Source organism: Microcebus murinus, chromosome 5 (assembly GCF_040939455.1).
Source record: "Microcebus murinus isolate Inina chromosome 5, M.murinus_Inina_mat1.0, whole genome shotgun sequence".
NCBI lineage: Eukaryota > Metazoa > Chordata > Mammalia > Primates > Cheirogaleidae > Microcebus > Microcebus murinus.
The window spans coordinates 113848065-113874679 of record NC_134108.1 but is presented as its reverse complement, the minus strand read 5'-3'; the positions used below and the strand labels follow the sequence as shown (position 1 = coordinate 113874679).

Below are 26615 nucleotides of genomic sequence, written 5' to 3'. Positions count from 1 at the left end.
CTTCCCCGCCGCCTCCTCCCGCCACAGGCCCCGCGCCGGGCCGGGCCTGTTGAGTTCGCCGGCCGGGTCCCGTGGGCTCCGAGGGACGGGGTGACAGGCGGGGCGGGCAGGGAGCGGCGGGCCGGGGTTGGGGGCTGTCTCTCTATACACACACACTCACACTCACACTCACTCACTCACTCACACTCACACAAGATGCGCCTCCACGGCTGGACCCGCCAAGGTGGAGACCTTCCAGCCCCCCTCCTCTCCTCGCCTGGCCTCCTTCACCTCCCCGCCCCCCACCCCCAGCGCGCCTCCGGGGCCGCTGACTGCGCACGGGCGGGGGCGCTCGCCCTTTGACCCCAGCCAGGGGCCACCCTCCCCCACAACCCCTTTCAGCTGTGCCCCCCACCCTGTGGCCCGCGGCCGCCTATTCCCCCGGGCCAGGGCTGGGGCACAGCGCACGGGGGAGGGGAGCCAGTGTATGGGGCGTCCCTCTCTCTGGGGATGTGTCCCATGGGTGGGGTGGGGTGGCGTGGTTTGTGGGGCGCTGAAGAAATCAGTCCCCTCCATCTCCTCCCTCTGGAAAACACCCAAGTCCTTGGAGAACTGCCCGCACCGCTACCGTGGGGGCCGGGACCCTCCTCTGTGTCCTCCTGTGGCCCAGTCCAAGGGGCCTGGGCCTGGCCGGGGCTGCATTGGACCCCAACCACCCTGGCGTGTGGACTCGCTAAAAATCGGCGATTAGATATTGGATTCCAGCGTCATTGAGGTCATTTCACTAATGAGTGCACCGCAAAGAGTTTCCTAATCCATCTGTGAGGGTGGCAACCGAAAGAGAATTTTAGAGCTGACAGAATAGGCGAGGAAAGGCATAGGAGATTTCCACACCCAGTAAGGAAGCCTTTTCCGAAATGGAAGAAAGAAAGGAGCAAACAGAGACACCGGTAGCCCCCCGCCCGGATGAGAGTCTGCCCCCGAGAGAAAGTACCCTGACCAGGTTCTCCCGTGGGTGGGTGGCGAGCTAGCGGCATTCAGAAGAGCGAGGCCCGCAGTCTGTGCAGAAGACACCTGCACTCGGGTGTGTGTGGCGGCACAATTCACAAGCAGCTCCAGATGTTAATCCAAGGAGAAGCCAGGGAGTTCCCAACGCCCCAGGTGTCCTCAGCCCACGACTGGCTGCTGTGGGAATGCGAAGCCCGGCTCCTTGTCTCAGAGCGGGGCAACCAGGAGGTGTGATGTCCACCCCGGGGTTCCCAGGAGGATCAGGCTGAAGCTGGGACTTGGCCTGAAAGTGTCCCCTCGCATGGCCACCCCCTTCCCCTTCCTGCTCCTCTACTCCTGGTGCCCCTCCATCCAGGGGCCAGACCTTAAAGAGTCACCCGCAAGAGAATCCTGGTCCCAAAGGAGCCTTCTGGGGGACCCCTGCTGAGAGAGGTTGTGGGCATGGCCCGCTGGGGCTCTGCCCGACCCAGGGCTGAGAGATGCAACCTCCCAGCTCTGGGTCCCTGCAGGAAGTGTTGGCAAGCACAGGGCCAGTCCTCCAAAGGCCCAGGTGCAGGGAGCCCAGGCCAAGCAGCCTGTGGAAGAAGCCACATGCTGTGCCACCCCGGGGAACACGACTGCAGGCCATGGCCCTTCCCACCTCCTCCTCCTCCTCCTCCTCCTCCTCCTCCCACCCCGCCCCCGCCCCCGCCCCCACATGGCACAGGGCCCAGAGACACCTCAGACACTTGCTACCCAAAGTGCAAAGGGCATCAGTTGCTCCTCCAAACCCCCCCCAGCCCAGCAGACCGCATTGTCCAGCCAGCCCCCGGGCCTCCCTGGGGTGCCCAGCACAAAAGTGCAGACACCCACCGGACCCTCCATCTCAGTTTTCGGATGTTTTTGCCACTCTAAGGACCCGCAGGCCAGCTGGGCCTTCTGGCAGGACAGAGAGCCCCGGAATCCGACGTGGAGAGCTGGGTGTACGTCCCCATGAGGAGGCGGTCCCCACCTCCGCGGCTATCCCCTTGCGGGGAGCGGCAGCCGCGGGGCCTCAGAGAAGACACCAGGCTGGGCCCCCACGGCACAGCGGGAGCACGTCCCCCGCAGGCCACTTAGCCACGGCGGCCAGCCGGCGGACGGTTGGGTTGCGCGAGACGCTGCGGCCGCCCTGCTACCGGGTTCCTGGGAGGGCGTCCTGGAACCAGCGTCCACACCAAGCCCTTGGAAGGCCCAGGCGACGGAGGAGCCCCGTCAGGCAGGGGCCGAGGACGGTGACGGCCCGGGCGGGGAGGAGCGTGTCAGGCAGGGGCAGAGGACGGTGACAGGTGACGGCCCGGGCGGGGAGGAGCGTGTCAGGCAGGGGCAGAGGACGGTGACAGGTGACAGGCCGGGCGGGAAGGAGTCAGTCAGGCAGGGGCCGTGGAGGAGACGGGCTGGGTAAGGGTTAGGGGTAGAGTCAGGGCACAAGTCACAATCGCAAAGACCTGGAAGCCACCCGAGTGCCCATCGACCCACGAGTGGGTAAATAAAATGTGGCGCGTGGACACCACGGAGTGCTATTCGGCTATGAGGAGCAGCGGTGAGGGGGCACCTCTCGTGGTTCTCCTGGCCAGAGCTGGAACCCGTTCCAGTAAGCCAAGTATCCCAAGAATGGACACACGAGCACCACGTGCTCGCGCTCACCAGCAAATGGGTACGAACCGATGGACACCTAAGTGGACACAGAGGAATCACCTTCTTCGGGTGGGTGTCGGGCGGGTGGGGGGAGGGGATGGGCATACACATCCATTAGGAATGGGGTGGGTGCGCACCGACTGGGGGATGGGCGCACTTGAAGCTCTGACCCGAGGGGGGAGGCTGGGAGAGGGCAACGCACCCGACCTTAACATTGGTGCCCCCACAATATGCTGGAGCAACATGAGAGGTAAATGAATAAGAACACGGGGGGGGAGGGGGGCACGGGCAACACATGTCACCTTAAAACTTGGACTCCCATCATCTGCTTGAAAAGAGAGAGAAAAGAAAATGCAATAATAGAGATAAGAGACACTTTTTAAAAATAATGAATCCGGCCGGGCGCTGTGGCTCACGCCTGTAATCCTAGCTCTTGGGAGGCCGAGGCGGGCGGATTGCTCAAGGTCAGGAGTTCAAAACCAGCCTGAGCAAGAGCGAGACCCCGTCTCTACTATAAATAGAAAGAAATTAATTGGCCAACTGATATATATATAAAAAATTAGCGGGGCATGGTGGCGCATGCCTGCAGTCCCAGCTACCCTGGAGGCTGAGGCAGAAGGATCACTCGAGCCCAGGAGTTTGAAGTTGCTGTGAGCTAGGCTGACGCCACGGCACTCAGTCTAGCCTGGGCAACAAACCGAGACTCTGTCTCAAAAAAAAAAAAAAAAAAATGAATCCGTAGAGAAAAGTAAAAGGAGGCCTGTGGAGCAGGTCTGGGTGTGACTCCGGATCCCCGAACATCAGGTGCCACCACCAAAGATTCCTACGTGTAGCCCATAGAACCCCAAAAGCAACGGGACGAGTTCTGGTCACATACTCCCTCAAAATGACATCCAGGCCTTCTTCTGGAACTCCCTCCCCTCTCAGACTCTCAAGGTTTCCTCCGGCGTGTCGGCTCCCACAGAGCAGACCTTTGGTCTGAGACCTGACTGTCCAGAAGCCACGCATGCTGCCGCGTGGCGGCGGTGTCACGGCTCGGGACAAGAGGAGGCCCCACGGTGCGGGCTGGGGCGCCAGGCACCGCGGCGGGCGCTGAGGGTGGGGGTCACCCCCACCCCGGGCCGCCCCCGCACTCCCAGAAACGCCACAGAACCAGAGGCAAAAAAAAAAAAAAAAGAAGAAGAAGCCTATGGCACCCGGTATTCCCGGGCGGTCTCCCATCCAAGTTCTAACCAGGCCCGACCCTGCTTAGCTTCCGAGACCAGACGGGATCGGGCGCGTTCGGGGTGGTGTGGTCGTGGACGGCGGAGGGCGCCCCTGCCCCGCTCAAGAAGCCGAGCCTCTCTGCGCTTCCCCGCCGCCTCCTCCCGCCCCAGGCCCCGCGCCGGGCCGGGCCTGTTGAGTTCGCCGGCCGGGTCCCGTGGGCTCCGAGGGACGAGGGACGGGGTGACAGGCGGGGCGGGCAGGGAGCGGCGGGCCGGGGTTGGGGGCTGTCTCTCTATACACACACACTCACACTCACACTCACTCACTCACTCACACTCACACAAGATGCGCCTCCACGGCTGGACCCGCCAAGGTGGAGACCTTCCAGCCCCCCTCCTCTCCTCGCCTGGCCTCCTTCACCTCCCCGCCCCCCACCCCCAGCGCGCCTCCGGGGCCGCTGACTGCGCACGGGCGGGGGCGCTCGCCCTTTGACCCCAGCCAGGGGCCGCCCTCCCCCACAACCCCTTTCAGCTGTGCCCCCCACCCTGTGGCCCGCGGCCGCCTATTCCCCCGGGCCAGGGCTGGGGCACAGCGCACGGGGGAGGGGAGCCAGTGTATGGGGCGTCTCTCTCTCTGGGGATGTGTCCCATGGGTGGGGTGGGGTGGCGTGGTTTGTGGGGCGCTGAAGAAATCAGTCCCCTCCATCTCCTCCCTCTGGAAAACACCCAAGCCCTTGGAGAACTGCCCGCACCGCTACCGTGGGGGCCGGGACCCTCCTCTGTGTCCTCCTGTGGCCCAGTCCAAGGGGCCTGGGCCTGGCCGGGGCTGCATTGGACCCCAACCACCCTGGCGTGTGGACTCGCTAAAAATCGGCGATTAGATATTGGATTCCAGCGTCATTGAGGTCATTTCACTAATGAGTGCACCGCAAAGAGTTTCCTAATCCATCTGTGAGGGTGGCAACCGAAAGAGAATTTTAGAGCTGACAGAATAGGCGAGGAAAGGCATAGGAGATTTCCACACCCAGTAAGGAAGCCTTTTCCGAAATGGAAGAAAGGAGCAAACAGAGACACCGGTAGCCCCCCGCCCGGATGAGAGTCTGCCCCCGAGAGAAAGTACCCTGACCAGGTTCTCCCGTGGGTGGGTGGCGAGCTAGCGGCATTCAGAAGAGCGAGGCCCGCAGTCTGTGCAGAAGACACCTGCACTCGGGTGTGTGTGGCGGCACAATTCACAAGCAGCTCCAGATGTTAATCCAAGGAGAAGCCAGGGAGTTCCCAACGCCCCAGGTGTCCTCAGCCCACGACTGGCTGCTGTGGGAATGCGAAGCCCGGCTCCTTGTCTCAGAGCGGGGCAACCAGGAGGTGTGATGTCCACCCCGGGGTTCCCAGGAGGATCAGGCTGAAGCTGGGACTTGGCCTGAAAGTGTCCCCTCGCATGGCCACCCCCTTCCCCTTCCTGCTCCTCTACTCCTGGTGCCCCTCCATCCAGGGGCCAGACCTTAAAGAGTCACCCGCAAGAGAATCCTGGTCCCAAAGGAGCCTTCTGGGGGACCCCTGCTGAGAGAGGTTGTGGGCATGGCCCGCTGGGGCTCTGCCCGACCCAGGGCTGAGAGATGCAACCTCCCAGCTCTGGGTCCCTGCAGGAAGTGTTGGCAAGCACAGGGCCAGTCCTCCAAAGGCCCAGGTGCAGGGAGCCCAGGCCAAGCAGCCTGTGGAAGAAGCCACATGCTGTGCCACCCCGGGGAACACGACTGCAGGCCATGGCCCTTCCCACCTCCTCCTCCTCCTCCTCCTCCTCCTCCTCCTCCTCCCACCCCGCCCCCGCCCCCGCCCCCACATGGCACAGGGCCCAGAGACACCTCAGACACTTGCTACCCAAAGTGCAAAGGGCATCAGTTGCTCCTCCAAACCCCCCCCAGCCCAGCAGACCGCATTGTCCAGCCAGCCCCCGGGCCTCCCTGGGGTGCCCAGCACAAAAGTGCAGACACCCACCGGACCCTCCATCTCAGTTTTCGGATGTTTTTGCCACTCTAAGGACCCGCAGGCCAGCTGGGCCTTCTGGCAGGACAGAGAGCCCCGGAATCCGACGTGGAGAGCTGGGTGTACGTCCCCATGAGGAGGCGGTCCCCACCTCCGCGGCTATCCCCTTGCGGGGAGCGGCAGCCGCGGGGCCTCAGAGAAGACACCAGGCTGGGCCCCCACGGCACAGCGGGAGCACGTCCCCCGCAGGCCACTTAGCCACGGCGGCCAGCCGGCGGACGGTTGGGTTGCGCGAGACGCTGCGGCCGCCCTGCTACCGGGTTCCTGGGAGGGCGTCCTGGAACCAGCGTCCACACCAAGCCCTTGGAAGGCCCAGGCGATGGAGGAGCCCCGTCAGGCAGGGGCCGAGGACGGTGACGGCCCGGGCGGGGAGGAGCGTGTCAGGCAGGGGCAGAGGACGGTGACAGGTGACGGCCCGGGCGGGGAGGAGCGTGTCAGGCAGGGGCAGAGGACGGTGACAGGTGACAGGCCGGGCGGGAAGGAGTCAGTCAGGCAGGGGCCGTGGAGGAGACGGGCTGGGTAAGGGTTAGGGGTAGAGTCAGGGCACAAGTCACAATCGCAAAGACCTGGAAGCCACCCGAGTGCCCATCGACCCACGAGTGGGTAAATAAAATGTGGCGCGTGGACACCACGGAGTGCTATTCGGCTATGAGGAGCAGCGGTGAGGGGGCACCTCTCGTGGTTCTCCTGGCCAGAGCTGGAACCCGTTCCAGTAAGCCAAGTATCCCAAGAATGGACACACGAGCACCACGTGCTCGCGCTCACCAGCAAATGGGTACGAACCGATGGACACCTAAGTGGACACAGAGGAATCACCTTCTTCGGGTGGGTGTCGGGCGGGTGGGGGGAGGGGATGGGCATACACATCCATTAGGAATGGGGTGGGTGCGCACCGACTGGGGGATGGGCGCACTTGAAGCTCTGACCCGAGGGGGGAGGCTGGGAGAGGGCAACGCACCCGACCTTAACATTGGTGCCCCCACAATATGCTGGAGCAACATGAGAGGTAAATGAATAAGAACACGGGGGGGGAGGGGGGCACGGGCAACACATGTCACCTTAAAACTTGGACTCCCATCATCTGCTTGAAAAGAGAGAGAAAAGAAAATGCAATAATAGAGATAAGAGACACTTTTTAAAAATAATGAATCCGGCCGGGCGCTGTGGCTCACGCCTGTAATCCTAGCTCTTGGGAGGCCGAGGCGGGCGGATTGCTCAAGGTCAGGAGTTCAAAACCAGCCTGAGCAAGAGCGAGACCCCGTCTCTACTATAAATAGAAAGAAATTAATTGGCCAACTGATATATATATAAAAAATTAGCGGGGCATGGTGGCGCATGCCTGCAGTCCCAGCTACCCTGGAGGCTGAGGCAGAAGGATCACTCGAGCCCAGGAGTTTGAAGTTGCTGTGAGCTAGGCTGACGCCACGGCACTCAGTCTAGCCTGGGCAACAAACCGAGACTCTGTCTCAAAAAAAAAAAAAAAAAAATGAATCCGTAGAGAAAAGTAAAAGGAGGCCTGTGGAGCAGGTCTGGGTGTGACTCCGGATCCCCGAACATCAGGTGCCACCACCAAAGATTCCTACGTGTAGCCCATAGAACCCCAAAAGCAACGGGACGAGTTCTGGTCACATACTCCCTCAAAATGACATCCAGGCCTTCTTCTGGAACTCCCTCCCCTCTCAGACTCTCAAGGTTTCCTCCGGCGTGTCGGCTCCCACAGAGCAGACCTTTGGTCTGAGACCTGACTGTCCAGAAGCCACGCATGCTGCCGCGTGGCGGCGGTGTCACGGCTCGGGACAAGAGGAGGCCCCACGGTGCGGGCTGGGGCGCCAGGCACCGCGGCGGGCGCTGAGGGTGGGGGTCACCCCCACCCCGGGCCGCCCCCGCACTCCCAGAAACGCCACAGAACCAGAGGCAAAAAAAAAAAAAAAAAGAAGAAGAAGCCTATGGCACCCGGTATTCCCGGGCGGTCTCCCATCCAAGTTCTAACCAGGCCCGACCCTGCTTAGCTTCCGAGACCAGACGGGATCGGGCGCGTTCGGGGTGGTGTGGTCGTGGACGGCGGAGGGCGCCCCTGCCCCGCTCAAGAAGCCGAGCCTCTCTGCGCGCTTCCCCGCCGCCTCCTCCCGCCACAGGCCCCGCGCCGGGCCGGGCCTGTTGAGTTCGCCGGCCGGGTCCTGTGGGCTCCGAGGGACGGGGTGACAGGCGGGGCGGGCAGGGAGCGGCGGGCCGGGGTTGGGGGCTGTCTCTCTATACACACACACTCACACTCACACTCACTCACTCACTCACACTCACACAAGATGCGCCTCCACGGCTGGACCCGCCAAGGTGGAGACCTTCCAGCCCCCCTCCTCTCCTCGCCTGGCCTCCTTCACCTCCCCGCCCCCCACCCCCAGCGCGCCTCCGGGGCCGCTGACTGCGCACGGGCGGGGGCGCTCGCCCTTTGACCCCAGCCAGGGGCCGCCCTCCCCCACAACCCCTTTCAGCTGTGCCCCCCACCCTGTGGCCCGCGGCCGCCTATTCCCCCGGGCCAGGGCTGGGGCACAGCGCACGGGGGAGGGGAGCCAGTGTATGGGGCGTCTCTCTCTCTGGGGATGTGTCCCATGGGTGGGGTGGGGTGGCGTGGTTTGTGGGGCGCTGAAGAAATCAGTCCCCTCCATCTCCTCCCTCTGGAAAACACCCAAGCCCTTGGAGAACTGCCCGCACCGCTACCGTGGGGGCCGGGACCCTCCTCTGTGTCCTCCTGTGGCCCAGTCCAAGGGGCCTGGGCCTGGCCGGGGCTGCATTGGACCCCAACCACCCTGGCGTGTGGACTCGCTAAAAATCGGCGATTAGATATTGGATTCCAGCGTCATTGAGGTCATTTCACTAATGAGTGCACCGCAAAGAGTTTCCTAATCCATCTGTGAGGGTGGCAACCGAAAGAGAATTTTAGAGCTGACAGAATAGGCGAGGAAAGGCATAGGAGATTTCCACACCCAGTAAGGAAGCCTTTTCCGAAATGGAAGAAAGAAAGGAGCAAACAGAGACACCGGTAGCCCCCCGCCCGGATGAGAGTCTGCCCCCGAGAGAAAGTACCCTGACCAGGTTCTCCCGTGGGTGGGTGGCGAGCTAGCGGCATTCAGAAGAGCGAGGCCCGCAGTCTGTGCAGAAGACACCTGCACTCGGGTGTGTGTGGCGGCACAATTCACAAGCAGCTCCAGATGTTAATCCAAGGAGAAGCCAGGGAGTTCCCAACGCCCCAGGTGTCCTCAGCCCACGACTGGCTGCTGTGGGAATGCGAAGCCCGGCTCCTTGTCTCAGAGCGGGGCAACCAGGAGGTGTGATGTCCACCCCGGGGTTCCCAGGAGGATCAGGCTGAAGCTGGGACTTGGCCTGAAAGTGTCCCCTCGCATGGCCACCCCCTTCCCCTTCCTGCTCCTCTACTCCTGGTGCCCCTCCATCCAGGGGCCAGACCTTAAAGAGTCACCCGCAAGAGAATCCTGGTCCCAAAGGAGCCTTCTGGGGGACCCGTGCTGAGAGAGGTTGTGGGCATGGCCCGCTGGGGCTCTGCCCGACCCAGGGCTGAGAGATGCAACCTCCCAGCTCTGGGTCCCTGCAGGAAGTGTTGGCAAGCACAGGGCCAGTCCTCCAAAGGCCCAGGTGCAGGGAGCCCAGGCCAAGCAGCCTGTGGAAGAAGCCACATGCTGTGCCACCCCGGGGAACACGACTGCAGGCCACGGCCCTTCCCACCTCCTCCTCCTCCTCCTCCTCCTCCTCCTCCATCTCCTCCTCCTCCCACCCCGCCCCCGCCCCCGCCCCCACATGGCACAGGGCCCAGAGACACCTCAGACACTTGCTACCCAAAGTGCAAAGGGCATCAGTTGCTCCTCCAAACCCCCCCCAGCCCAGCAGACCGCATTGTCCAGCCAGCCCCCGGGCCTCCCTGGGGTGCCCAGCACAAAAGTGCAGACACCCACCGGACCCTCCATCTCAGTTTTCGGATGTTTTTGCCACTCTAAGGACCCGCAGGCCAGCTGGGCCTTCTGGCAGGACAGAGAGCCCCGGAATCCGACGTGGAGAGCTGGGTGTACGTCCCCATGAGGAGGCGGTCCCCACCTCCGCGGCTATCCCCTTGCGGGGAGCGGCAGCCGCGGGGCCTCAGAGAAGACACCAGGCTGGGCCCCCACGGCACAGCGGGAGCACGTCCCCCGCAGGCCACTTAGCCACGGCGGCCAGCCGGCGGACGGTTGGGTTGCGCGAGACGCTGCGGCCGCCCTGCTACCGGGTTCCTGGGAGGGCGTCCTGGAACCAGCGTCCACACCAAGCCCTTGGAAGGCCCAGGCGACGGAGGAGCCCCGTCAGGCAGGGGCCGAGGACGGTGACGGCCCGGGCGGGGAGGAGCGTGTCAGGCAGGGGCAGAGGACGGTGACAGGTGACGGCCCGGGCGGGGAGGAGCGTGTCAGGCAGGGGCAGAGGACGGTGACGGTGACAGGTGACAGGCCGGGCGGGAAGGAGTCAGTCAGGCAGGGGCCGTGGAGGAGACGGGCTGGGTAAGGGTTAGGGTTAGAGTCAGGGCACAAGTCACAATCGCAAAGACCTGGAAGCCACCCGAGTGCCCATCGACCCACGAGTGGGTAAATAAAATGTGGCGCGTGGACACCACGGAGTGCTATTCGGCTATGAGGAGCAGCGGTGAGGGGGCACCTCTCGTGGTTCTCCTGGCCAGAGCTGGAACCCGTTCCAGTAAGCCAAGTATCCCAAGAATGGACACACGAGCACCACGTGCTCGCGCTCACCAGCAAATGGGTACGAACCGATGGACACCTAAGTGGACACAGAGGAATCACCTTCTTCGGGTGGGTGTCGGGCGGGTGGGGGGAGGGGATGGGCGTACACATCCATTAGGAATGGGGTGGGTGCGCACCGACTGGGGGATGGGCGCACTTGAAGCTCTGACCCGAGGGGGGAGGCTGGGAGAGGGCAACGCACCCGACCTTAACATTGGTGCCCCCACAATATGCTGGAGCAACATGAGAGGTAAATGAATAAGAACACGGGGGGGGAGGGGGGCACGGGCAACACATGTCACCTTAAAACTTGGACTCCCATCATCTGCTTGAAAAGAGAGAGAAAAGAAAATGCAATAATAGAGATAAGAGACACTTTTTAAAAATAATGAATCCGGCCGGGCGCTGTGGCTCACGCCTGTAATCCTAGCTCTTGGGAGGCCGAGGCGGGCGGATTGCTCAAGGTCAGGAGTTCAAAACCAGCCTGAGCAAGAGCGAGACCCCGTCTCTACTATAAATAGAAAGAAATTAATTGGCCAACTGATATATATATAAAAAATTAGCGGGGCATGGTGGCGCATGCCTGCAGTCCCAGCTACCCTGGAGGCTGAGGCAGAAGGATCACTCGAGCCCAGGAGTTTGAAGTTGCTGTGAGCTAGGCTGACGCCACGGCACTCAGTCTAGCCTGGGCAACAAACCGAGACTCTGTCTCAAAAAAAAAAAAAAAAAATGAATCCGTAGAGAAAAGTAAAAGGAGGCCTGTGGAGCAGGTCTGGGTGTGACTCCGGATCCCCGAACATCAGGTGCCACCACCAAAGATTCCTACGTGTAGCCCATAGAACCCCAAAAGCAACGGGACGAGTTCTGGTCACATACTCCCTCAAAATGACATCCAGGCCTTCTTCTGGAACTCCCTCCCCTCTCAGACTCTCAAGGTTTCCTCCGGCGTGTCGGCTCCCACAGAGCAGACCTTTGGTCTGAGACCTGACTGTCCAGAAGCCACGCATGCTGCCGCGTGGCGGCGGTGTCACGGCTCGGGACAAGAGGAGGCCCCACGGTGCGGGCTGGGGCGCCAGGCACCGCGGCGGGCGCTGAGGGTGGGGGTCACCCCCACCCCGGGCCGCCCCCGCACTCCCAGAAACGCCACAGAACCAGAGGCAAAAAAAAAAAAAAAAGAAGAAGAAGCCTATGGCACCCGGTATTCCCGGGCGGTCTCCCATCCAAGTTCTAACCAGGCCCGACCCTGCTTAGCTTCCGAGACCAGACGGGATCGGGCGCGTTCGGGGTGGTGTGGTCGTGGACGGCGGAGGGCGCCCCTGCCCCGCTCAAGAAGCCGAGCCTCTCTGCGCTTCCCCGCCGCCTCCTCCCGCCCCAGGCCCCGCGCCGGGCCGGGCCTGTTGAGTTCGCCGGCCGGGTCCCGTGGGCTCCGAGGGACGGGGTGACAGGCGGGGCGGGCAGGGAGCGGCGGGCCGGGGTTGGGGGCTGTCTCTCTATACACACACACTCACACTCACACTCACTCACTCACTCACACTCACACAAGATGCGCCTCCACGGCTGGACCCGCCAAGGTGGAGACCTTCCAGCCCCCCTCCTCTCCTCGCCTGGCCTCCTTCACCTCCCCGCCCCCCACCCCCAGCGCGCCTCCGGGGCCGCTGACTGCGCACGGGCGGGGGCGCTCGCCCTTTGACCCCAGCCAGGGGCCGCCCTCCCCCACAACCCCTTTCAGCTGTGCCCCCCACCCTGTGGCCCGCGGCCGCCTATTCCCCCGGGCCAGGGCTGGGGCACAGCGCACGGGGGAGGGGAGCCAGTGTATGGGGCGTCTCTCTCTCTGGGGATGTGTCCCATGGGTGGGGTGGGGTGGCGTGGTTTGTGGGGCGCTGAAGAAATCAGTCCCCTCCATCTCCTCCCTCTGGAAAACACCCAAGCCCTTGGAGAACTGCCCGCACCGCTACCGTGGGGGCCGGGACCCTCCTCTGTGTCCTCCTGTGGCCCAGTCCAAGGGGCCTGGGCCTGGCCGGGGCTGCATTGGACCCCAACCACCCTGGCGTGTGGACTCGCTAAAAATCGGCGATTAGATATTGGATTCCAGCGTCATTGAGGTCATTTCACTAATGAGTGCACCGCAAAGAGTTTCCTAATCCATCTGTGAGGGTGGCAACCGAAAGAGAATTTTAGAGCTGACAGAATAGGCGAGGAAAGGCATAGGAGATTTCCACACCCAGTAAGGAAGCCTTTTCCGAAATGGAAGAAAGAAAGGAGCAAACAGAGACACCGGTAGCCCCCCGCCCGGATGAGAGTCTGCCCCCGAGAGAAAGTACCCTGACCAGGTTCTCCCGTGGGTGGGTGGCGAGCTAGCGGCATTCAGAAGAGCGAGGCCCGCAGTCTGTGCAGAAGACACCTGCACTCGGGTGTGTGTGGCGGCACAATTCACAAGCAGCTCCAGATGTTAATCCAAGGAGAAGCCAGGGAGTTCCCAACGCCCCAGGTGTCCTCAGCCCACGACTGGCTGCTGTGGGAATGCGAAGCCCGGCTCCTTGTCTCAGAGCGGGGCAACCAGGAGGTGTGATGTCCACCCCGGGGTTCCCAGGAGGATCAGGCTGAAGCTGGGACTTGGCCTGAAAGTGTCCCCTCGCATGGCCACCCCCTTCCCCTTCCTGCTCCTCTACTCCTGGTGCCCCTCCATCCAGGGGCCAGACCTTAAAGAGTCACCCGCAAGAGAATCCTGGTCCCAAAGGAGCCTTCTGGGGGACCCCTGCTGAGAGAGGTTGTGGGCATGGCCCGCTGGGGCTCTGCCCGACCCAGGGCTGAGAGATGCAACCTCCCAGCTCTGGGTCCCTGCAGGAAGTGTTGGCAAGCACAGGGCCAGTCCTCCAAAGGCCCAGGTGCAGGGAGCCCAGGCCAAGCAGCCTGTGGAAGAAGCCACATGCTGTGCCACCCCGGGGAACACGACTGCAGGCCATGGCCCTTCCCACCTCCTCCTCCTCCTCCTCCTCCTCCTCCTCCCACCCCGCCCCCGCCCCCGCCCCCACATGGCACAGGGCCCAGAGACACCTCAGACACTTGCTACCCAAAGTGCAAAGGGCATCAGTTGCTCCTCCAAACCCCCCCCAGCCCAGCAGACCGCATTGTCCAGCCAGCCCCCGGGCCTCCCTGGGGTGCCCAGCACAAAAGTGCAGACACCCACCGGACCCTCCATCTCAGTTTTCGGATGTTTTTGCCACTCTAAGGACCCGCAGGCCAGCTGGGCCTTCTGGCAGGACAGAGAGCCCCGGAATCCGACGTGGAGAGCTGGGTGTACGTCCCCATGAGGAGGCGGTCCCCACCTCCGCGGCTATCCCCTTGCGGGGAGCGGCAGCCGCGGGGCCTCAGAGAAGACACCAGGCTGGGCCCCCACGGCACAGCGGGAGCACGTCCCCCGCAGGCCACTTAGCCACGGCGGCCAGCCGGCGGACGGTTGGGTTGCGCGAGACGCTGCGGCCGCCCTGCTACCGGGTTCCTGGGAGGGCGTCCTGGAACCAGCGTCCACACCAAGCCCTTGGAAGGCCCAGGCGACGGAGGAGCCCCGTCAGGCAGGGGCCGAGGACGGTGACGGCCCGGGCGGGGAGGAGCGTGTCAGGCAGGGGCAGAGGACGGTGACAGGTGACGGCCCGGGCGGGGAGGAGCGTGTCAGGCAGGGGCAGAGGACGGTGACAGGTGACAGGCCGGGCGGGAAGGAGTCAGTCAGGCAGGGGCCGTGGAGGAGACGGGCTGGGTAAGGGTTAGGGTTAGAGTCAGGGCACAAGTCACAATCGCAAAGACCTGGAAGCCACCCGAGTGCCCATCGACCCACGAGTGGGTAAATAAAATGTGGCGCGTGGACACCACGGAGTGCTATTCGGCTATGAGGAGCAGCGGTGAGGGGGCACCTCTCGTGGTTCTCCTGGCCAGAGCTGGAACCCGTTCCAGTAAGCCAAGTATCCCAAGAATGGACACACGAGCACCACGTGCTCGCGCTCACCAGCAAATGGGTACGAACCGATGGACACCTAAGTGGACACAGAGGAATCACCTTCTTCGGGTGGGTGTCGGGCGGGTGGGGGGAGGGGATGGGCGTACACATCCATTAGGAATGGGGTGGGTGCGCACCGACTGGGGGATGGGCGCACTTGAAGCTCTGACCCGAGGGGGGAGGCTGGGAGAGGGCAACGCACCCGACCTTAACATTGGTGCCCCCACAATATGCTGGAGCAACATGAGAGGTAAATGAATAAGAACACGGGGGGGAGGGGGGCACGGGCAACACATGTCACCTTAAAACTTGGACTCCCATCATCTGCTTGAAAAGAGAGAGAAAAGAAAATGCAATAATAGAGATAAGAGACACTTTTTAAAAATAATGAATCCGGCCGGGCGCTGTGGCTCACGCCTGTAATCCTAGCTCTTGGGAGGCCGAGGCGGGCGGATTGCTCAAGGTCAGGAGTTCAAAACCAGCCTGAGCAAGAGCGAGACCCCGTCTCTACTATAAATAGAAAGAAATTAATTGGCCAACTGATATATATATAAAAAATTAGCGGGGCATGGTGGCGCATGCCTGCAGTCCCAGCTACCCTGGAGGCTGAGGCAGAAGGATCACTCGAGCCCAGGAGTTTGAAGTTGCTGTGAGCTAGGCTGACGCCACGGCACTCAGTCTAGCCTGGGCAACAAACCGAGACTCTGTCTCAAAAAAAAAAAAAAAAAAAAAAATGAATCCGAAGAGAAAAGTAAAAGGAGGCCTGTGGAGCAGGTCTGGGTGTGACTCCGGATCCCCGAACATCAGGTGCCACCACCAAAGATTCCTACGTGTAGCCCATAGAACCCCAAAAGCAACGGGATGAGTTCTGGTCACATACTCCCTCAAAATGACATCCAGGCCTTCTTCTGGAACTCCCTCCCCTCTCAGACTCTCAAGGTTTCCTCCGGCGTGTCGGCTCCCACAGAGCAGACCTTTGGTCTGAGACCTGACTGTCCAGAAGCCACGCATGCTGCCGCGTGGCGGCGGTGTCACGGCTCGGGACAAGAGGAGGCCCCACGGTGCGGGCTGGGGCGCCAGGCACCGCGGCGGGCGCTGAGGGTGGGGGTCACCCCCACCCCGGGCCGCCCCCGCACTCCCAGAAACGCCACAGAACCAGAGGCAAAAAAAAAAAAAAAAAGAAGAAGAAGCCTATGGCACCCGGTATTCCCGGGCGGTCTCCCATCCAAGTTCTAACCAGGCCCGACCCTGCTTAGCTTCCGAGACCAGACGGGATCGGGCGCGTTCGGGGTGGTGTGGTCGTGGACGGCGGAGGGCGCCCCTGCCCCGCTCAAGAAGCCGAGCCTCTCTGCGCTTCCCCGCCGCCTCCTCCCGCCCCAGGCCCCGCGCCGGGCCGGGCCTGTTGAGTTCGCCGGCCGGGTCCCGTGGGCTCCGAGGGACGGGGTGACAGGCGGGGCGGGCAGGGAGCGGCGGGCCGGGGTTGGGGGCTGTCTCTCTATACACACACACTCACACTCACACTCACTCACTCACTCACACTCACACAAGATGCGCCTCCACGGCTGGACCCGCCAAGGTGGAGACCTTCCAGCCCCCCTCCTCTCCTCGCCTGGCCTCCTTCACCTCCCCGCCCCCCACCCCCAGCGCGCCTCCGGGGCCGCTGACTGCGCACGGGCGGGTGGGCGGGCGGGGCGCTCGCCCTTTGACCCCAGCCAGGGGCCGCCCTCCCCCACAACCCCTTTCAGCTGTGCCCCCCACCCTGTGGCCCGGCGGCCGCCTATTCCCCCGGGCCAGGGCTGGGGCACAGCGCACGGGGGAGGGGAGCCAGTGTATGGGGCGTCTCTCTCTCTCTCTCTCTCTCTCGGGATGTGTCCCATGGGTGGGGTGGGGTGGCGTGGTTTGTGGGGCGCTGAAGAAATCAGTCCCCTCCATCTCCTCCCTCTGGAAAACACCCAAGCCCTTGGAGAACTGCCCGCACCGCTACCGTGGGGGCCGGGACCCTCCTCTGTGTCCTCCTGTGGCCCAGTCCAAGGGGCCTGGGCCTGGCCGGGGCTGCATTGGACCCCAACCACCCTGGCGTGTGGACTCGCTAAAAATCGGCGATTAGATATTGGATTCCAGCGTCATTGAGGTCATTTCACTAATGAGTGCACCGCAAAGAGTTTCCTAATCCATCTGTGAGGGTGGCAACCGAAAGAGAATTTTAGAGCTGACAGAATAGGCGAGGAAAGGCATAGGAGATTTCCACACCCAGTAAGGAAGCCTTTTCCGAAATGGAAGAAAGAAAGGAGCAAACAGAGACACCGGTAGCCCCCCGCCCGGATGAGAGTCTGCCCCCGAGAGAAAGTACCCTGACCAGGTTCTCCCGTGGGTGGGTGGCGAGCTAGCGGCATTCAGAAGAGCGAGGCCCGCAGTCTGTGCAGAAGACACCTGCACTCGGGTGTGTGTGGCGGCACAATTCACAAGCAGCTCCAGATGTTAATCCAAGGAGAAGCCAGGGAGTTCCCAACGCCCCAGGTGTCCTCAGCCCACGACTGGCTGCTGTGGGAATGCGAAGCCCGGCTCCTTGTCTCAGAGCGGGGCAACCAGGAGGTGTGATGTCCACCCCGGGGTTCCCAGGAGGATCAGGCTGAAGCTGGGACTTGGCCTGAAAGTGTCCCCTCGCATGGCCACCCCCTTCCCCTTCCTGCTCCTCTACTCCTGGTGCCCCTCCATCCAGGGGCCAGACCTTAAAGAGTCACCCGCAAGAGAATCCTGGTCCCAAAGGAGCCTTCTGGGGGACCCGTGCTGAGAGAGGTTGTGGGCATGGCCCGCTGGGGCTCTGCCCGACCCAGGGCTGAGAGATGCAACCTCCCAGCTCTGGGTCCCTGCAGGAAGTGTTGGCAAGCACAGGGCCAGTCCTCCAAAGGCCCAGGTGCAGGGAGCCCAGGCCAAGCAGCCTGTGGAAGAAGCCACATGCTGTGCCACCCCGGGGAACACGACTGCAGGCCATGGCCCTTCCCACCTCCTCCTCCTCCTCCTCCTCCTCCTCCTCCTCCTCCCACCCCGCCCCCGCCCCCGCCCCCACATGGCACAGGGCCCAGAGACACCTCAGACACTTGCTACCCAAAGTGCAAAGGGCATCAGTTGCTCCTCCAAACCCCCCCCAGCCCAGCAGACCGCATTGTCCAGCCAGCCCCCGGGCCTCCCTGGGGTGCCCAGCACAAAAGTGCAGACACCCACCGGACCCTCCATCTCAGTTTTCGGATGTTTTTGCCACTCTAAGGACCCGCAGGCCAGCTGGGCCTTCTGGCAGGACAGAGAGCCCCGGAATCCGACGTGGAGAGCTGGGTGTACGTCCCCATGAGGAGGCGGTCCCCACCTCCGCGGCTATCCCCTTGCGGGGAGCGGCAGCCGCGGGGCCTCAGAGAAGACACCAGGCTGGGCCCCCACGGCACAGCGGGAGCACGTCCCCCGCAGGCCACTTAGCCACGGCGGCCAGCCGGCGGACGGTTGGGTTGCGCGAGACGCTGCGGCCGCCCTGCTACCGGGTTCCTGGGAGGGCGTCCTGGAACCAGCGTCCACACCAAGCCCTTGGAAGGCCCAGGCGACGGAGGAGCCCCGTCAGGCAGGGGCCGAGGACGGTGACGGCCCGGGCGGGGAGGAGCGTGTCAGGCAGGGGCAGAGGACGGTGACAGGTGACGGCCCGGGCGGGGAGGAGCGTGTCAGGCAGGGGCAGAGGACGGTGACGGTGACAGGTGACAGGCCGGGCGGGAAGGAGTCAGTCAGGCAGGGGCCGTGGAGGAGACGGGCTGGGTAAGGGTTAGGGTTAGAGTCAGGGCACAAGTCACAATCGCAAAGACCTGGAAGCCACCCGAGTGCCCATCGACCCACGAGTGGGTAAATAAAATGTGGCGCGTGGACACCACGGAGTGCTATTCGGCTATGAGGAGCAGCGGTGAGGGGGCACCTCTCGTGGTTCTCCTGGCCAGAGCTGGAACCCGTTCCAGTAAGCCAAGTATCCCAAGAATGGACACACGAGCACCACGTGCTCGCGCTCACCAGCAAATGGGTACGAACCGATGGACACCTAAGTGGACACAGAGGAATCACCTTCTTCGGGTGGGTGTCGGGCGGGTGGGGGGAGGGGATGGGCGTACACATCCATTAGGAATGGGGTGGGTGCGCACCGACTGGGGGATGGGCGCACTTGAAGCTCTGACCCGAGGGGGGAGGCTGGGAGAGGGCAACGCAGCCGACCTTAACATTGGTGCCCCCACAATATGCTGGAGCAACATGAGAGGTAAATGAATAAGAACACGGGGGGGGAGGGGGGCACGGGCAACACATGTCACCTTAAAACTTGGACTCCCATCATCTGCTTGAAAAGAGAGAGAAAAGAAAATGCAATAATAGAGATAAGAGACACTTTTTAAAAATAATGAATCCGGCCGGGCGCTGTGGCTCACGCCTGTAATCCTAGCTCTTGGGAGGCCGAGGCGGGCGGATTGCTCAAGGTCAGGAGTTCAAAACCAGCCTGAGCAAGAGCGAGACCCCGTCTCTACTATAAATAGAAAGAAATTAATTGGCCAACTGATATATATATAAAAAATTAGCGGGGCATGGTGGCGCATGCCTGCAGTCCCAGCTACCCTGGAGGCTGAGGCAGAAGGATCACTCGAGCCCAGGAGTTTGAAGTTGCTGTGAGCTAGGCTGACGCCACGGCACTCAGTCTAGCCTGGGCAACAAACCGAGACTCTGTCTCAAAAAAAAAAAAAAAAAAATGAATCCGTAGAGAAAAGTAAAAGGAGGCCTGTGGAGCAGGTCTGGGTGTGACTCCGGATCCCCGAACATCAGGTGCCACCACCAAAGATTCCTACGTGTAGCCCATAGAACCCCAAAAGCAACGGGACGAGTTCTGGTCACATACTCCCTCAAAATGACATCCAGGCCTTCTTCTGGAACTCCCTCCCCTCTCAGACTCTCAAGGTTTCCTCCGGCGTGTCGGCTCCCACAGAGCAGACCTTTGGTCTGAGACCTGACTGTCCAGAAGCCACGCATGCTGCCGCGTGGCGGCGGTGTCACGGCTCGGGACAAGAGGAGGCCCCACGGTGCGGGCTGGGGCGCCAGGCACCGCGGCGGGCGCTGAGGGTGGGGGTCACCCCCACCCCGGGCCGCCCCCGCACTCCCAGAAACGCCACAGAACCAGAGGCAAAAAAAAAAAAAAAAGAAGAAGAAGCCTATGGCACCCGGTATTCCCGGGCGGTCTCCCATCCAAGTTCTAACCAGGCCCGACCCTGCTTAGCTTCCGAGACCAGACGGGATCGGGCGCGTTCGGGGTGGTGTGGTCGTGGACGGCGGAGGGCGCCCCTGCCCCGCTCAAGAAGCCGAGCCTCTCTGCGCGCTTCCCCGCCGCCTCCTCCCGCCCCAGGCCCCGCGCCGGGCCGGGCCTGTTGAGTTCGCCGGCCGGGTCCCGTGGGCTCCGAGGGACGGGGTGACAGGCGGGGCGGGCAGGGAGCGGCGGGCCGGGGTTGGGGGCTGTCTCTCTATACACACACACTCACACTCACACTCACTCACTCACTCACACTCACACAAGATGCGCCTCCACGGCTGGACCCGCCAAGGTGGAGACCTTCCAGCCCCCCTCCTCTCCTCGCCTGGCCTCCTTCACCTCCCCGCCCCCCACCCCCAGCGCGCCTCCGGGGCCGCTGACTGCGCACGGGCGGGTGGGCGGGCGGGGCGCTCGCCCTTTGACCCCAGCCAGGGGCCGCCCTCCCCCACAACCCCTTTCAGCTGTGCCCCCCACCCTGTGGCCCGGCGGCCGCCTATTCCCCCGGGCCAGGGCTGGGGCACAGCGCACGGGGGAGGGGAGCCAGTGTATGGGGCGTCTCTCTCTCTCTCTCTCTCTCGGGATGTGTCCCATGGGTGGGGTGGGGTGGCGTGGTTTGTGGGGCGCTGAAGAAATCAGTCCCCTCCATCTCCTCCCTCTGGAAAACACCCAAGCCCTTGGAGAACTGCCCGCACCGCTACCGTGGGGGCCGGGACCCTCCTCTGTGTCCTCCTGTGGCCCAGTCCAAGGGGCCTGGGCCTGGCCGGGGCTGCATTGGACCCCAACCACCCTGGCGTGTGGACTCGCTAAAAATCGGCGATTAGATATTGGATTCCAGCGTCATTGAGGTCATTTCACTAATGAGTGCACCGCAAAGAGTTTCCTAATCCATCTGTGAGGGTGGCAACCGAAAGAGAATTTTAGAGCTGACAGAATAGGCGAGGAAAGGCATAGGAGATTTCCACACCCAGTAAGGAAGCCTTTTCCGAAATGGAAGAAAGAAAGGAGCAAACAGAGACACCGGTAGCCCCCCGCCCGGATGAGAGTCTGCCCCCGAGAGAAAGTACCCTGACCAGGTTCTCCCGTGGGTGGGTGGCGAGCTAGCGGCATTCAGAAGAGCGAGGCCCGCAGTCTGTGCAGAAGACACCTGCACTCGGGTGTGTGTGGCGGCACAATTCACAAGCAGCTCCAGATGTTAATCCAAGGAGAAGCCAGGGAGTTCCCAACGCCCCAGGTGTCCTCAGCCCACGACTGGCTGCTGTGGGAATGCGAAGCCCGGCTCCTTGTCTCAGAGCGGGGCAACCAGGAGGTGTGATGTCCACCCCGGGGTTCCCAGGAGGATCAGGCTGAAGCTGGGACTTGGCCTGAAAGTGTCCCCTCGCATGGCCACCCCCTTCCCCTTCCTGCTCCTCTACTCCTGGTGCCCCTCCATCCAGGGGCCAGACCTTAAAGAGTCACCCGCAAGAGAATCCTGGTCCCAAAGGAGCCTTCTGGGGGACCCCTGCTGAGAGAGGTTGTGGGCATGGCCCGCTGGGGCTCTGCCCGACCCAGGGCTGAGAGATGCAACCTCCCAGCTCTGGGTCCCTGCAGGAAGTGTTGGCAAGCACAGGGCCAGTCCTCCAAAGGCCCAGGTGCAGGGAGCCCAGGCCAAGCAGCCTGTGGAAGAAGCCACATGCTGTGCCACCCCGGGGAACACGACTGCAGGCCACGGCCCTTCCCACCTCCTCCTCCTCCTCCTCCTCCTCCTCCATCTCCTCCTCCTCCCACCCCGCCCCCGCCCCCGCCCCCACATGGCACAGGGCCCAGAGACACCTCAGACACTTGCTACCCAAAGTGCAAAGGGCATCAGTTGCTCCTCCAAACCCCCCCCAGCCCAGCAGACCGCATTGTCCAGCCAGCCCCCGGGCCTCCCTGGGGTGCCCAGCACAAAAGTGCAGACACCCACCGGACCCTCCATCTCAGTTTTCGGATGTTTTTGCCACTCTAAGGACCCGCAGGCCAGCTGGGCCTTCTGGCAGGACAGAGAGCCCCGGAATCCGACGTGGAGAGCTGGGTGTACGTCCCCATGAGGAGGCGGTCCCCACCTCCGCGGCTATCCCCTTGCGGGGAGCGGCAGCCGCGGGGCCTCAGAGAAGACACCAGGCTGGGCCCCCACGGCACAGCGGGAGCACGTCCCCCGCAGGCCACTTAGCCACGGCGGCCAGCCGGCGGACGGTTGGGTTGCGCGAGACGCTGCGGCCGCCCTGCTACCGGGTTCCTGGGAGGGCGTCCTGGAACCAGCGTCCACACCAAGCCCTTGGAAGGCCCAGGCGACGGAGGAGCCCCGTCAGGCAGGGGCCGAGGACGGTGACGGCCCGGGCGGGGAGGAGCGTGTCAGGCAGGGGCAGAGGACGGTGACAGGTGACGGCCCGGGCGGGGAGGAGCGTGTCAGGCAGGGGCAGAGGACGGTGACGGTGACAGGTGACAGGCCGGGCGGGAAGGAGTCAGTCAGGCAGGGGCCGTGGAGGAGACGGGCTGGGTAAGGGTTAGGGTTAGAGTCAGGGCACAAGTCACAATCGCAAAGACCTGGAAGCCACCCGAGTGCCCATCGACCCACGAGTGGGTAAATAAAATGTGGCGCGTGGACACCACGGAGTGCTATTCGGCTATGAGGAGCAGCGGTGAGGGGGCACCTCTCGTGGTTCTCCTGGCCAGAGCTGGAACCCGTTCCAGTAAGCCAAGTATCCCAAGAATGGACACACGAGCACCACGTGCTCGCGCTCACCAGCAAATGGGTACGAACCGATGGACACCTAAGTGGACACAGAGGAATCACCTTCTTCGGGTGGGTGTCGGGCGGGTGGGGGGAGGGGATGGGCGTACACATCCATTAGGAATGGGGTGGGTGCGCACCGACTGGGGGATGGGCGCACTTGAAGCTCTGACCCGAGGGGGGAGGCTGGGAGAGGGCAACGCACCCGACCTTAACATTGGTGCCCCCACAATATGCTGGAGCAACATGAGAGGTAAATGAATAAGAACACGGGGGGGGAGGGGGGCACGGGCAACACATGTCACCTTAAAACTTGGACTCCCATCATCTGCTTGAAAAGAGAGAGAAAAGAAAATGCAATAATAGAGATAAGAGACACTTTTTAAAAATAATGAATCCGGCCGGGCGCTGTGGCTCACGCCTGTAATCCTAGCTCTTGGGAGGCCGAGGCGGGCGGATTGCTCAAGGTCAGGAGTTCAAAACCAGCCTGAGCAAGAGCGAGACCCCGTCTCTACTATAAATAGAAAGAAATTAATTGGCCAACTGATATATATATAAAAAATTAGCGGGGCATGGTGGCGCATGCCTGCAGTCCCAGCTACCCTGGAGGCTGAGGCAGAAGGATCACTCGAGCCCAGGAGTTTGAAGTTGCTGTGAGCTAGGCTGACGCCACGGCACTCAGTCTAGCCTGGGCAACAAACCGAGACTCTGTCTCAAAAAAAAAAAAAAAAAAATGAATCCGTAGAGAAAAGTAAAAGGAGGCCTGTGGAGCAGGTCTGGGTGTGACTCCGGATCCCCGAACATCAGGTGCCACCACCAAAGATTCCTACGTGTAGCCCATAGAACCCCAAAAGCAACGGGACGAGTTCTGGTCACATACTCCCTCAAAATGACATCCAGGCCTTCTTCTGGAACTCCCTCCCCTCTCAGACTCTCAAGGTTTCCTCCGGCGTGTCGGCTCCCACAGAGCAGACCTTTGGTCTGAGACCTGACTGTCCAGAAGCCACGCATGCTGCCGCGTGGCGGCGGTGTCACGGCTCGGGACAAGAGGAGGCCCCACGGTGCGGGCTGGGGCGCCAGGCACCGCGGCGGGCGCTGAGGGTGGGGGTCACCCCCACCCCGGGCCGCCCCCGCACTCCCAGAAACGCCACAGAACCAGAGGCAAAAAAAAAAAAAAAAAGAAGAAGAAGCCTATGGCACCCGGTATTCCCGGGCGGTCTCCCATCCAAGTTCTAACCAGGCCCGACCCTGCTTAGCTTCCGAGACCAGACGGGATCGGGCGCGTTCGGGGTGGTGTGGTCGTGGACGGCGGAGGGCGCCCCTGCCCCGCTCAAGAAGCCGAGCCTCTCTGCGCGCTTCCCCGCCGCCTCCTCCCGCCACAGGCCCCGCGCCGGGCCGGGCCTGTTGAGTTCGCCGGCCGGGTCCCGTGGGCTCCGAGGGACGGGGTGACAGGCGGGGCGGGCAGGGAGCGGCGGGCCGGGGTTGGGGGCTGTCTCTCTATACACACACACTCACACTCACACTCACTCACTCACTCACACTCACACAAGATGCGCCTCCACGGCTGGACCCGCCAAGGTGGAGACCTTCCAGCCCCCCTCCTCTCCTCGCCTGGCCTCCTTCACCTCCCCGCCCCCCACCCCCAGCGCGCCTCCGGGGCCGCTGACTGCGCACGGGCGGGTGGGCGGGCGGGGCGCTCGCCCTTTGACCCCAGCCAGGGGCCGCCCTCCCCCACAACCCCTTTCAGCTGTGCCCCCCACCCTGTGGCCCGGCGGCCGCCTATTCCCCCGGGCCAGGGCTGGGGCACAGCGCACGGGGGAGGGGAGCCAGTGTATGGGGCGTCTCTCTCTCTCTCTCTCTCTCGGGATGTGTCCCATGGGTGGGGTGGGGTGGCGTGGTTTGTGGGGCGCTGAAGAAATCAGTCCCCTCCATCTCCTCCCTCTGGAAAACACCCAAGCCCTTGGAGAACTGCCCGCACCGCTACCGTGGGGGCCGGGACCCTCCTCTGTGTCCTCCTGTGGCCCAGTCCAAGGGGCCTGGGCCTGGCCGGGGCTGCATTGGACCCCAACCACCCTGGCGTGTGGACTCGCTAAAAATCGGCGATTAGATATTGGATTCCAGCGTCATTGAGGTCATTTCACTAATGAGTGCACCGCAAAGAGTTTCCTAATCCATCTGTGAGGGTGGCAACCGAAAGAGAATTTTAGAGCTGACAGAATAGGCGAGGAAAGGCATAGGAGATTTCCACACCCAGTAAGGAAGCCTTTTCCGAAATGGAAGAAAGAAAGGAGCAAACAGAGACACCGGTAGCCCCCCGCCCGGATGAGAGTCTGCCCCCGAGAGAAAGTACCCTGACCAGGTTCTCCCGTGGGTGGGTGGCGAGCTAGCGGCATTCAGAAGAGCGAGGCCCGCAGTCTGTGCAGAAGACACCTGCACTCGGGTGTGTGTGGCGGCACAATTCACAAGCAGCTCCAGATGTTAATCCAAGGAGAAGCCAGGGAGTTCCCAACGCCCCAGGTGTCCTCAGCCCACGACTGGCTGCTGTGGGAATGCGAAGCCCGGCTCCTTGTCTCAGAGCGGGGCAACCAGGAGGTGTGATGTCCACCCCGGGGTTCCCAGGAGGATCAGGCTGAAGCTGGGACTTGGCCTGAAAGTGTCCCCTCGCATGGCCACCCCCTTCCCCTTCCTGCTCCTCTACTCCTGGTGCCCCTCCATCCAGGGGCCAGACCTTAAAGAGTCACCCGCAAGAGAATCCTGGTCCCAAAGGAGCCTTCTGGGGGACCCCTGCTGAGAGAGGTTGTGGGCATGGCCCGCTGGGGCTCTGCCCGACCCAGGGCTGAGAGATGCAACCTCCCAGCTCTGGGTCCCTGCAGGAAGTGTTGGCAAGCACAGGGCCAGTCCTCCAAAGGCCCAGGTGCAGGGAGCCCAGGCCAAGCAGCCTGTGGAAGAAGCCACATGCTGTGCCACCCCGGGGAACACGACTGCAGGCCACGGCCCTTCCCACCTCCTCCTCCTCCTCCTCCTCCTCCTCCATCTCCTCCTCCTCCCACCCCGCCCCCGCCCCCGCCCCCACATGGCACAGGGCCCAGAGACACCTCAGACACTTGCTACCCAAAGTGCAAAGGGCATCAGTTGCTCCTCCAAACCCCCCCCAGCCCAGCAGACCGCATTGTCCAGCCAGCCCCCGGGCCTCCCTGGGGTGCCCAGCACAAAAGTGCAGACACCCACCGGACCCTCCATCTCAGTTTTCGGATGTTTTTGCCACTCTAAGGACCCGCAGGCCAGCTGGGCCTTCTGGCAGGACAGAGAGCCCCGGAATCCGACGTGGAGAGCTGGGTGTACGTCCCCATGAGGAGGCGGTCCCCACCTCCGCGGCTATCCCCTTGCGGGGAGCGGCAGCCGCGGGGCCTCAGAGAAGACACCAGGCTGGGCCCCCACGGCACAGCGGGAGCACGTCCCCCGCAGGCCACTTAGCCACGGCGGCCAGCCGGCGGACGGTTGGGTTGCGCGAGACGCTGCGGCCGCCCTGCTACCGGGTTCCTGGGAGGGCGTCCTGGAACCAGCGTCCACACCAAGCCCTTGGAAGGCCCAGGCGACGGAGGAGCCCCGTCAGGCAGGGGCCGAGGACGGTGACGGCCCGGGCGGGGAGGAGCGTGTCAGGCAGGGGCAGAGGACGGTGACAGGTGACGGCCCGGGCGGGGAGGAGCGTGTCAGGCAGGGGCAGAGGACGGTGACGGTGACAGGTGACAGGCCGGGCGGGAAGGAGTCAGTCAGGCAGGGGCCGTGGAGGAGACGGGCTGGGTAAGGGTTAGGGTTAGAGTCAGGGCACAAGTCACAATCGCAAAGACCTGGAAGCCACCCGAGTGCCCATCGACCCACGAGTGGGTAAATAAAATGTGGC

General features: G+C 63.0%; 6 pseudogenes; all 6 read right to left on the bottom strand.

Moving 5' to 3' along the window:
• Positions 1-3827: 3827 nt before the first annotated feature.
• LOC142871099 (uncharacterized) lies at positions 3828-3946 on the bottom strand (annotated as a pseudogene).
• Positions 3947-7829: 3883 nt separating this feature from the next.
• Positions 7830-7948, bottom strand: LOC142871098 (uncharacterized; annotated as a pseudogene).
• A 3895-nt stretch (positions 7949-11843) lies between these two features.
• On the bottom strand, positions 11844-11962 carry LOC142871097 (uncharacterized; annotated as a pseudogene).
• A 3877-nt stretch (positions 11963-15839) lies between these two features.
• On the bottom strand, positions 15840-15958 carry LOC142871096 (uncharacterized; annotated as a pseudogene).
• Positions 15959-19867: 3909 nt separating this feature from the next.
• Positions 19868-19986, bottom strand: LOC142871095 (uncharacterized; annotated as a pseudogene).
• A 3916-nt stretch (positions 19987-23902) lies between these two features.
• On the bottom strand, positions 23903-24021 carry LOC142871094 (uncharacterized; annotated as a pseudogene).
• Positions 24022-26615: the final 2594 nt, after the last annotated feature.